Below are 11,025 nucleotides of genomic sequence, written 5' to 3'. Positions count from 1 at the left end.
AAACGTATGAAAATAGATAGATAGATAGAGGACGAAGCTAGAGGGAGAGAAAACAAACTGTGGTATTTATTTTTTCTCCTCAGTGTTGAAACAGGAAAAGGACCTCTGGTTTAATAAACCATGAATCCTTTCACAGAGGGTTTGTATGTTATTTTTCGGAGAAACAGATATGTGGGGAGGGAAGGGGAGACAGAGAGAAGGAGAAGCAGAGAGCAGTGGGGGGTGGGGGGATGGGGGGGATGCTCTGCAACCATATGAATTTTGTTCTCCCTCTCACCAGCACATATGCACATACACATACATATATACACCCCTCAGACCACTTCCAGGCTGTATGTTAGTTTTGGGTTTGAAGTGTGTGGAATGAGGAGGGGCCGGCCTTAGAGAGAATGAGCATAAATGAGAAGTAAAAGATATACTTCCCATCTGCAAATGATTAAATCCTTCTCCTCTTCCTCTCAGAATTTGACAGTTTGTGAAAATAACTCAGCATTCACCACAACAATGCATGGACATCAGCATGTGGTGCACACATAAGCAGAATTAAACTGTCCACTTGAATTCTTCATCTTATTTTTACTGTATGCACCGGGGATATCGTGATAAATAAACATGTACATAAACATGAACCTACTGTCTCTGTATGTTGTCTCCTTGCCTCCCACCCTCTCACCCCCCCCTCTCCTGTCTTTCTCTCTCCCTTCCTGTAACAAAGGTTACATTGATCATGTTTCTAAAAGAGACTCTGTATTTCCACATGGCCCTGCCTCTGATATGTTTTTCTTGGCAGGTCGGACTTCTACTTTTGTCATTCACTCAGCATATTTTAACAAATTAGAAACATTAGAAACCAGGATCGCTGCAATGTTTTGGTTTGGTTTCGAAACTTTTACGGTCCCCACAATTATATTTCAAAACACGGGTGAATTGTTTGACAGCCGAGCGGAATAAAACCCTAAAACAACTTTTTCATTAGAAACACATGCTTTCGGAGTTATATCCTAGCATTATGTTAATGGCTGTTTGTGTCGGTTCATTTGTTTGTCGTGTGAATGGTGACACCACGCGAGCATGTGCAGGTTTGACTGTGTGTGTCTCTGCGTGCACGTGCTAGCGGTGTGAGTGACTCTGTGGTTGCATGTGTGTGTCTGTGTGAGTGTGAAAGGGACAAAGGGACACAGTGCTCCACATAACAGCATTACAGATGGCTGTTGTGAGTGGTTGTGACAGTGAAAGCGAGTGAGTTCCCACTCCATACAGATGTACTCTGAATGACCTTACAAACACAGTGGAACTAAAACAGGCCCCCTACCTCTCGCTCTCACTCTGGCACACACTGTCAATTCTCACTCAGCCCTTGCGGGGCACTAAAAGTTGTTTCCTGAGCCAGGAATACATCAAGGGCCAAGAATATATAAGCAGGGAGCAGGAGATGCATAGCCAGGGTCCAGGAAAGCATAACTTGGACTAAGTAAATATTGGACTGAAGGATTAGTAGCTTTTGCCACCTATAAAAGCAAGACAGGTATGCCAGCCTGAGTTAACGACCACACGCTCTGTCTTTGCCCTGGATTGTTTTACCAAGGAGCTGATGTGGACAAAGAGGACATTTCAACAAGTTTACTTTATGGAGGAAGAGTGGAGAAAAACTAGAAATGACTTTACTTAGCTGAACAATTGCCCCCTTCCTTTCACCGACCCAGGGATTGTACATAAATTATTTAAGAGTGTGTGTGTGTGTCTGTGTGTGTGTGTGTGTGTGGTGTGGTGCTGCTAATCTCGAGCAAAAACAAGCCATAAAAATAATAACAATAATAATAACAACAATAATACATAACCCTCCACACTTTTGACACCCCTAATCATTTTTGTACAGTCCCTTATTATGCCTGCCTCTTTTTCAAGTACAAATGCTTTTGTAAAGGGTCTTTCTTGCAGCGTTCCTCTGCTTTCTGTGATGGTGAAGCTGATTTTGATTTTTGTCTTTGCTTGCTCATTCTTTTATTTCTCCTCTGAGCCAGCTCTTTTCTGGTGGTGGATTGTGAAACAACAAGAATGTTTTTTATCCTCGTGCGGTCTTACCCACAACATTTGTTTCCCATTTGGCAGATTCTGGAACAGAAATTCTTGGGAGAGAAAATGATGGTTGCATGATGCTTTCAGATATAAGCCCTTTACAAAAATGCTCCACCTATCACCCACCCCCTTCCCCCTCTCTCCTTCACTTCCTTCACCTACTCTCGCCTTTCCTCTGTTGGTTTAAGTCCAAACAAAGTCACTTCATCGTGTATTGTGGGAGAGATTGTAAAGTTTTCATTGAGCCCATGTGGAAGTGATTTAGCTGTAATCTCCAGTAATTGTGACTGTAACACAGAAACAGGCTGGAACAGATTGGCCTCATATTTTTCTTCAGGGTCACTATGGGCTTATCTCAATATTTAGCGTCTTGCCTGATTGAGTTATCATATCACATTTGCTGTTAAGAGCTGAGTGATGTCAACAAATGTAACCAGAGAACACAAAATGTTGCTTTAAATCACAAAGAGGAAGGTTCCTGTGTGAAGAAAGCACACACATCAATGTCAGCACGACCCGCTGAGACCTGACTTTTTAAAATGCATGACATTTAAGAGCACTGTAGAGATGTAAAACAAAAATGCTGTTAAAACCTAGTATTACAGTGTGACCTATCCTAGATCTGAACCCATTTTCTCCCTACCCATGATGTCTCTCACACACACACATACACACACACACAAACACACACAGAAAGCAAGAGCACTCTGCTCAGTTACTGCCGAGGTGCAAATGGTTTGTCTTTACACATCACTGACCCAACGCTGCTCCTGCTCCTTCACCTCCTTTCTCCTCTGTCTGCTCCTTCTTGACTCTGTCTATCAAAGCTCCACCCTAGTCACCCCTTTCACCTTTGCACTTTTGTCCCTGCGCTCGCTTCCCCCCTCTCCCCTCATAATTTGTCTTTTTGTCCTCTGTTCATCATAGTTTCCCATTTTTCTGACTCACAATTTGTTGTCTCCCTCAGCCCTGTGGCCCTCGCTCACACATCCTGATGAATGAGTAATCTTGTTGCATTGTACTCAGCCATCCTTGTCCATGTCCGATAATGGCTCATTTGATTCTTCGCTACCAGTGTTTAGTGAATGGCAGAGACTGAGAGCTGGAAGCTATGCAGTTATCATAAAGACCATGTCAACTGTGAAGTCACAAAGCCTACGAGTGATTAAAACCCTTCAACTCAGGGTTACTTCATCACAATCATTAGTCTTTTCTTGTCCTACCTTCTGGCTGTAAAACCCACAGAGCCTTACCCTCCCCATCCGTTAATAATATTCACTCCGCCTCTGATACATTAGCCGGTGAATGATAGGGCAAAGCCCTGGCCTAATTGCTTTCTTCTTGTAAAGTCTCAATTCATTTTTGCTGAGGAGACACAGTGATGTGTGCTTATGGTGCGCACATACATGAGCTGACACACACACGGACGCACACACAAAACCTGACACGCACACTTTCACGCACTTACACGTACACACAACCCCACCTCCACACTGCTGTTTTATGATGGATGGGGCTGAGGATGCACAGGGGAGGAGGGGAGAGAGACTATAAGACTGTGTGTGTCTGTGTGTGTGTGTGTGCACGCGCACAAGAAAGTGTGTGTGTATTGGTTGGAAAAGAAAGAAAAAGGGAGAGAGAGAGAGAAGCTGAGCTGAGAAGCTCTGATTAACGACACGGAGAAGGAGTCCCAGAGGAGCTGGGGGAAGAGCAAAACTATCTAGGGCCAGCTGAGAGAGAAAGAGAGGGAGCGTGTGTGTGTGTGTGTGTGTGAGAGAGAGAGAGAGAGAGAGAGAGAGAGACAGGGGGGCACAAAAAACCTGAGGTAGAAAATGGCAGCAGGGTGGGGTGTGGGGTGTTTTCTTTTCATATGTATCATTAAAACAGATTCCCAAACACATGAAACTCTGCATATCCATCATCATCATCTGCAAATAGGAGCATGAGTTTATCCCTGCTAGTCTTGCTGTTACCCAATGCATTTGTTTCTACCTAACGGATATGACACAGACCTTTCAGATTAAATCTCCTCGCTTTGCCTCGCCTTACGATGCCGGAGTCTGATGCCTTGGGCTTCTGTCCGCAGTGCTGTCAGAAAGGGAAACACGGTGTGTGTTGCCAGAGCGCAGGCCATCACCTCTCCCTGATTGCACATGAGAGTAGAGGTAATGGGAGTGTAATAGCACCTTAAGTACCCTGCTCTCACTGACACTGGCTGTATAGCATTACCGCTTGGTCAGACTGTGTGGCAAAATGTGTGTGTGTGTGGATGAGGGGGTGTATGCATTGGCATATGTGCAAAGTTTCTTGTGTTTCTTGTGTGTATGTGTCAATCTGTTTGTCTACTGTGTGTGCGTGACTGCTGAAAGAGGTCTGACTAAGGTTTGAGTGTGTTGTGTTTTCCCGGAGGGTCGTCTGAGCCACAGCGATCAAAGAGAGAGATGGAGGTTAACTGACCAGACCTGAGAACCTCCACAGAAGGACCTGAGGGACTCCTCTCTGTTAGCCCAGGTACCAATCATCTGACACACACACACAAACACACACACACAATCAGTGGAGCGGTGAGTGTAGAAGGGGGCAGTTTGAGTGATCCAGAGGGATTTAAAGATCTGTAAGGCCCAAACTAACTTTGTCATTTCACTCACACAGCCATAGCCTTTCACACAGTATCCATTACCTCAGATACGTTTGCTACAAAACATCAAATAGCTTTATCCCAACTCCTACCTCAGTGCTTTCACAGAGAGATGCCTTCCACTGATATGGAAGTCCTGTAAAGCGAGTATAAGTTATATAGCAGGGGTCCCTGGAGAGAGAGACTCAATGACTAGTCTTGTACTAGAAAGTTAGACTGCATTCCTGAGTAGCTCAAAGTAACGACTCCCACTGAAGGACTGAGAGTGGCGCACTTCTGCTGGAAGTTAAGCTGGAAGTTGTGTGTTGTCAAAAAGACAGAGAGGGGGGAAAAAGAACAAGAGTGTTCAAGTGTGTGAGTGTTCAAGTGTGTGAACGTGTGCAAGTGTGCAAATGAGGAAGAAGGTACGAGTGGGTGTGCAAATGTACACGGGTCTGAGCATGTGTGTGTGTGTGTGTGTGTGTGTGTGTGTGTGTCTTTGAAAATGAATGAGAGATAACCATCACAGGCAGCTGCCGTGGTGAAGAGAGACGACCAGCACCAGCTAGATGCTACAGAAAAGTATTCTTGAAACCAACATTGAATACTTGTAGATTCCACGGTTGCTCGCATGTGTTATATAGTATTACAGAAAAAATCTCATGAGTATTTTAATTACAGACTGTTACATAGAAATTCACATCCTGATTGAGCAGGGGAGGATATGTTCAGATCATGTGTAAACAATGTAAAAATAATCTACTCAGTCACTGGTAAAAGTCCTGCATTATAAAGGACAGACCTACTTGCAGCAAAATTCCACTTAAGTATGTAAAACTTCTCATTATGTAGCATGGGTGTTATTATTATGGATATATTATAAAACTGAATTATTATTACAGATGCATTAACATAATAAGCAGCATTTTAAATGATAGTTTGGCAATAATCAATATTTTTCCATAAAACAACTAAAATCAACAATGAATTTATCCTGCTAATTAGCATTTCCTGTGCATCCAAAGCCTTATATCTTATTCCAAAACCTCCACTGTCATCCAATTATTATTAATGCTGATTGAAGCTGTGGTTTAACTGAAAGAATAAATGCCCGTTGTCAGCGGAAGCAGGAAGCAGGAAGCAGACAAAGCGAGAGAGAGAGCTGCGCATGAATGAGTGTGAAGCTAGTCTTCCTCAATGAAGGCTTTGAGCTTCATTTGTTTATTTCTTATACTTTTTCAATTTATCTATGCTTATTTCTGTCTTAAGACCTCAATTTTCCCCTGGGAATCAATGAAGGATTATCTTACTTTAATGCTTTGGCTTTAAGGAGTCAGTATGTGTAAAACAAACTACTTTATGAGATCCAGTAATGTCTAAAGCAAAAGTGTTTATAACAATTCCAAATGGCCACACTTGCAGACAGCATGAAAAAAAGCCTTCCATCCTCCTACTGGTTGGATCATAATGACTTTCCAGTCTTTCTTCAGGAACTTAGTCTTTATAGTCTCCTATCCTGTACAAACTGGTATAACAGACTATCCTTGAAAAGTGATGGGAGAAGTTACATAAAACTCTGCCTGTACTCACACACTTCCACACATCTGGCCAATCACAGCGGAAACTGTTTAACGGGTTTCCTCTTTTGGAAAGCAAAAGAAATTGTCAGACCCCAGCACCCCCTATACAAACACTGGGAAAAGGTCAGTCAGGAGAGGTGGTTTCAGATGCTGTTGGATGATTCTGAAAGCAGTTTGGAATAAAAATGGAAGTAGTTACTCCAAATGGACCTAAGAGCAGTACTTGAGTCGGTAAATGTACTTCATTACTATGTGCCACTGCTGCAGTGTTGTGTGACTATTGTTGCCTTGTACAGTATGCTGCATTTCCTGTATGTGAGGAATGGTCAACTGTCCTTTCTGTGGAATAAACAAAGTATATCCTCTTCTCTCAAACTAAACATGACCCGAACGATGACATTGAGAGCCAAGTTGTTTGGATAGGTGATGGCAGCATGTGTGTTTCTGTGCATGTGTGTGTGTGTGTGTGTGTAAGGGGGCACAGGATCCTGCTGCTGGGTAACGTCTCTGTCAGGACGGCTTTGCTCCATCACCACCCCGCTTTCCATGCACACACACACACACAGACTCCGTCAGCACCCGCTCAGGGCTCATCAGTCGCAGCGGAGCACATGTGGCCAGAGTATTCTAAACAAAGCTTTATAAAGAGCTCAACTAAGACGGCTCGATGTGACAGTGAGGGTACTAATGACGCCTGGAGACCGCTAAATACGCCACTGACGGTCCAACCGCCTGCATGCCAGGCACGCACACACACACACACACGCACACACATAACACACAGGTTTGCATTTTGGCATGCACCAACAAACTCCTGCAATCGCTATGGTAGGGTGGAACACATGCTCACAGTGGCACACAGATGCACACAAACTGACACACAAACCTTGTGCCCAAGGGCATCTGTCCACAGCCTAAGAGCTCCCAACTGTTGAGGAAAAACAGCTCAATTAGCTCAGTGGAGGAACTAACGAAATACATCTATACATGCATACACACACACACACACCACCCACACACATACACACACTCAGAATCGCATTGATCCTTTCCCAGTCTGTGGCTCTAATTGGTGTGTTGATGATACTGTGAGAGTGTGGGATCCGTCAGGCAACCATAGAATGACTTCCAGCTCTTTATTTCTCATTTAAAGTTGAAATACACCCACAAACCTTCCCAGTTGCATGCTGCAAACTACATTCTACCTGATATTCCTTTTGAGATTTTTTTCTTATGTCTGGGTTTAATCAAATTTTTTCTAACATGTGATAATGTCATACCTGAGATCACTCCAGGATCACAAGAAAGCACACACTCTGCAACCTTAAAATCAGAGCATCCCAGTGCCATAAATATCTAATAACTTGATGATTGTTGCTCCCAGTAGATTGAACAGTTGTAAAAACCATCTATCCATTATGTGCATGTCCATTAAAGCTATGCACGCAAATGCTCAATGAGCAACTTCAATTCATATATACACACACACACACAGATACACACAAAATGTTACAGCAAGTTATTGAGAGCAAATGGTGTAGAGTTATTTCCATAAAGGGTCTCAGTGGGTCTCAAGGATCTCTTCTCCCGCCGACTGGGAGCGATTTAGCGAAGCACACTCTGGTATATTAGTAACTGAAGACGTCTGGGGACAAAGCTGCTCTTTCTAAAACCCTATCCCTCTACTGTGACCTCTAGAGCATTCACAACTGGGACCAGGAGGCACTCTCCATCTTTTGCCTTCAATCTTTCGCTGACTATCTCAGTTTGTTCTCCTTTTCTTTTTGACTTTTGGTTCTTTTTTTTTTCCTTCTTGAGAGGAGCGTTATCTTTTTTGTCCATATATATATATATATATATATATATATATATATATATTCAATTTTTTCTGTCTCTCTTTCCATTCCACCCATATTCTACCCTATTTTTCTACATTTGTCTCACTCTCTCTCACATCCATCCTCTCTCTCTCTCTCTCTCTCTCTCTCTCCCTCTCTCCCCCCCCTCCACCCTCACTCCCTCCTTGGCCCCAGGGACGGACTGCTGATAGACTGTGTACACCAGCTGCCCAGGGGCTATTTTTAAGGAGCATTTGTCCTTCTCCTTTCCTCTGGAGACTGACTCAACCCAACAACATCTCGTCCGTGCACATTCACATGTGCACACAAACACACACAGGCATTAACACATGCACTCATTAGCCCATGAGCATGCATGCTCCACACTTTCTCTCTCTCACACACACACACACACACACATCCTCCGTCCAAGGGCATTCTGTAAATGTGGGGGCAGCTTGTAGCACCGTAGCCCACTGCTTAACTGCACAGGAGCCCAGGCACTCCGCAGCCGGCCTCAGAGGGCTCATAAAGCTACTCTCCTCCCAGGGCCTGGCTAATACTCTCTCTTGTTCTAACCCTGCCTTACAATAGTTTGTAAAACAATACTGTAAAACACTGTTGCCGAGTATTGCGTCAGGCTGCTTTCATCACTAAACACACAGCAGCCAATAGGGGTCCTTCAATAATGCATACAAGAAGTCGGAAGATTTGAGTTCCGTGGCACCCTGCAAACTGCAGCTTAACACAGCTGTCTTATTTGACCCTGCAAATATAAAATGGGAACGGAAACATGCACATAAAGACTAAACGTACTGCAAAAAGTAGTTTAATTTGCAGAAACAGAGAAGGAAAATGAATTATTCTGTGCACTGCTCACACAATCCTGAGATATTCAGAAATTATTTTGAATTTTATTTGTAACCTTGGTAATAATTGTAAAGGAATTTGTTAACAAGCTTCTAAATTATGTTCAAAGCATTTAAATCTAGGCTGTGAAACTCACTTTTGTGTTGTGTTCAACCACTGCTGCTCAAAGCAAATGTAAAATGAATCCTCAAACAACTGCTCCAGCAACCTCGTTAAGACATTATTTACTTTCATCGTTAGCCAAAGAAGAGGACACTAAAAATCTGTCAGCAGCCTGAGACGCCTGCTCGAGTGTCTGAGCACTGTTTAATTGTGCCATTTATCAGCCAAAAAAGCCTACACACTCATAAATAAACACAATGCTCGTGCAAAGGAATTATAAAAATGTCACGGCAATCCCACAAGTGAGGCCAGTGTTGATGCATATTAACCGATTTAGTCAGTGAAGGAGTGGAGCAAAAAATATGATGGTTAATTTAAGAGTCATTAAAATTGTATGAATGTGCATTGCGCTTGCTTAGAGTGGGATTTTCTCTGATCGGTAACGAAGATGGAGAAAGAGCAATACAAGCTGCCACACATTGTGGTCTATAAACTCACTGATTGATCGTGGTAGAGGCAAGCAAACCTGAGAACGAGGCCCAATCAGTGTTTCTGACACTGGGCAGATAGTGTGTGTCCGGCCATGTGTGGGTGCAGGTATGTGTGTATTTATGTGAACTTACATGCAAGTGTGCACAATTCCATCTGTGTATGTTTACAACCTTGTGTATTTCACGCATATTGAAGGGCATGTGACGTGTGTGTGTGTGCCTGTCTGTGAGTGTGTGCTTTCCTTCATTTGAGGAAAGACAATGTTCTACATTCCACAGGGGAACAGAGTCATTACCAAAGCAGAAACTCAAGCCTGGAGGCCACGGCTCTGCATGTAGTGTGAATAGATCGAGCTAGTTTCTCGTTGAGACGTGCTACAGAACACACAATCAGCCATTACCAGTGCCCTGCAGTTCAAACCTCACTCCCACCTTATTTCAACTGGAGAAAAACAGGTAGTTGACAAAACAAACAAATATCTCAACGTGGCAGCTCAGAGATTTAGGCACAAACACTTCAAGTCCTTTAATAATTGCAAATCAAATATAAAGTCAGCGTTGAGTGGATATTTGTGAGGTGAAATGTATATCTCGATGGCATGAATTGTCTGTGAGTCTGAGGATGAGCTTTTCCCTGACCCACCTCTGGGAAACATGTCAGCTCTGAAGCCCTCTGCTGCCCTCTGTTGGTCACTGAACCTCACACACTGTGCCCCCACGGTGCAGGTATGGACATAAGGCAGCTGTCAGTCACCATGTTAGCAGGTGTGTGAGTGAGTCCTCCTTCTCCTATTCCGCTTGTCTCCCTTTGTCAATTTCCCTGCTGGCATGAAGCAAACAATGTACGGCTTGGGTTAATTTCCCCTGCTGCTGACAAACACAGGTCGTTAGCATGGCCCACAGGAAACTATTGTTCCATCATAATAGATGGCAATCAGAGGTGAGCTCTGTTAGCAGTTGCTGTCACCTGATGCTCCATCGGTTTCATGCTATCTCTCTATCACTGTAGGTCTCTATTCACTCTAAGGTTTCCTATGTGTTAAAGCATAAGTGCAGTTGCTGTGTGATGTACTCATACTTGCAGATATATTGTACATTTCACAGTAATTTGTAGCTTTTTTACTCCCTCCTATACTCTTGTACTCTTGCCCACTAAATTAAGGATGACATATCTGGGTTGCGATGGCCCTATAACACAACAGTTAATGCTTCTATACAGTGTTGAATCTCTTTTGATAACACAAACACACACACACATATGCGCACGCACACACACACACACACACAAACACACTCACCAGCCACCAGCACTCCCCAACAAAGGCTCTTCCTTTGATAATCTCAATCTATGCCTCTTTTTAAAGAATTTTCTCTTTTTTTCTACATACGATCATAAACTTACTTTGGTCCATTAAGCCACATTTGAGACCTTTTTTTTCTTGGTCCAGATT

Source organism: Scatophagus argus, chromosome 12, assembly GCF_020382885.2.
Source record: "Scatophagus argus isolate fScaArg1 chromosome 12, fScaArg1.pri, whole genome shotgun sequence".
NCBI classification, from domain to species: Eukaryota; Metazoa; Chordata; class Actinopteri; family Scatophagidae; genus Scatophagus; species Scatophagus argus.
The sequence above is the reverse complement of the archived record's forward strand: the minus strand, read 5'-3'. Positions refer to the sequence as shown.